The following is a 1,996-nucleotide window of genomic DNA, read 5'->3' as shown; positions in this document are numbered from 1 at the left end:
CCTTTGAAACCTGGCGACTGGGTTTGCTGTAAGGTATTCCAACGAAAATCCGCCTTGGAGCCCAGGTGGAAAGGTCCATTCCAGGTCTTACTAACCACCCATACTGCAGTAAAGTGCCAAGAACTCCCAAATTGGGTACACGTATCTCACTGCAAAAAGAACTGATCAAAGCCCAGGGCCTGTACCCCAGCGTTCATCTGTCTTGGTGAGAGAGGAGAAGTGACAAAAGGCGTGGGTCCCATGGTTCACAGGACAGCTGTTGGGTGGAAAGTCCTGCTGATCATCAGTGTTGTACTCGCAGCCGTTGTTGTGATTGTTGTAGTTCTCATGATACTTTTGCCTGTGAAATCTCCACCCGAATCCAAGCTGCCTCCTGTCTACACCCCAGCCCAGCTAAGTGCAAAACGCCCCAGTGCCTGCTGCCCAGATGGCTGAGTCGGGTTTAAAGGGAATTGCTATTATTTCTCTGATGCCGAGGGGACCTGGGACTCCAGCCAGAGCCTCTGCTCTTCACTCAATGCCTCCCTGGCTAAGATCAACACCGAAAAGACCTGGACTTCGTTATGCGATATAAAGGCGTCTCTGAGTTCTGGATTGGCCTGAAGCAAGTATCAGCGCAGCTCTGGCAATGGGTGAATGGCGAACAGTTCAACAACCTGTTTACGATAAGAGGAGAAGGCGACTGTGCGTACCTAAGCGACGACTTTGCCACTTCATCGTGGTGCTCCACAAAGCGCTACTGGATCTGCAGCAAACCCGACGGGATTTATCCCTAGTGCAGGTCAATGCCGCCCAGGTCAGGTCCCCTGGCCATGTCACATTATTCCAGAATTATTAAACCACCCCCACACCTCCCCTGTTCCCCCCACGGTCCCTCCTCTGAGTAATCCTCCCATAGTAACCCCATCTATTAATATCTCGAACAGTCGTACCCGACCCGAGTCCCAGACGGATCCATACTTACCCAAGACCTCGACTGTTAGACAGTGGCCTAGACCCTCTTCCACTGGTGATTTATTTTCTTATTGTCTAACCAAGTTAATTTTCTCTTTGCAGGGTCAGGTATATGAACGATATATTAAGTGGAATGCATTTGGTATGGTGTATCTTAGTTATCGTAATGTAACCTCTTATATTAATTATACAGGAGAGCCTGACCAATCTAACATTTTCATAGATACATGGGACACTGACCATGATATAGATCTTGTACTAGTCCCAGGTACATGCTGGCCTCTTTATGGTAAGGGTCCCGAATGTTTTGTAGTCACTCATGCCACCATAACTAATGTCACCGTTAACAAAATGTGTTTAGCCACTGTAGGGTTTGTTTGTGCCCAGGACATTCCCATTACTGCAAATCTGTCCTGTACATTGCTTCAATATACCCCTTCACACTCAATTAATATCACCCTGGCCAAAGAAGGCATTCAGGTTCAGAACCAACAATTATGGTATGAGCCTACTGAAAACCCTCATTTATCAGGGTTCAGATGGACAATCCTAAATGCTACCTTGGGAACTGTCCATTTCTCCATACCCCTCACCCATTTCCAAATTACAAGTACTTATTCTAATTGCTCTAAGGGTGCTGCTATACGCCTGTTGGAGCAACAGGCTAAACTTGCAGAGAGTAGGAAAAAAAAGAAGGGATATTGTTGACACTCTGCTGCATGGTGCTAACACTGCAGCATCAGCCTGGACTATATACAAAACGCAGGAACATGAAAGTCATCTGGGACAATTAGACCAAGCTCAGGGGTTTATTTCCGGAGCTCAAATTACTGAGGAGAAGGCCGGTATAGGCGCACTCCACACTATTTCGGCACTAAGCGTTGTTACCCAGACCCTACTCACCCAAATGATCCACCAGGTTGCTACGTCAGGAAAGGCATTGCAGTGGGATCAAGCATGTTCAGAAGTACAGGACTATCTCAATACTATTCTTTTCTCTTTATGCAAGGACCTTGAACAGCAGCGCTGGCCCACTGCCCTT

The 1,996-nt window shown here is 47.3% G+C and overlaps 1 pseudogene; it reads left to right on the top strand.

Moving 5' to 3' along the window:
- The first annotated feature begins 210 nt into the window (after window positions 1-210).
- On the top strand, window positions 211-776 carry LOC127044685 (C-type lectin domain family 2 member B-like; annotated as a pseudogene).
- The last annotated feature ends 1,220 nt before the right edge of the window (window positions 777-1,996 follow it).

This window comes from Gopherus flavomarginatus, chromosome 2 (assembly GCF_025201925.1).
Source record: "Gopherus flavomarginatus isolate rGopFla2 chromosome 2, rGopFla2.mat.asm, whole genome shotgun sequence".
Taxonomy (NCBI): domain Eukaryota; kingdom Metazoa; phylum Chordata; order Testudines; family Testudinidae; genus Gopherus; species Gopherus flavomarginatus.
Note: the sequence above shows the minus strand (reverse complement) of the source record. Positions and strands in the feature narration are given on the sequence as shown.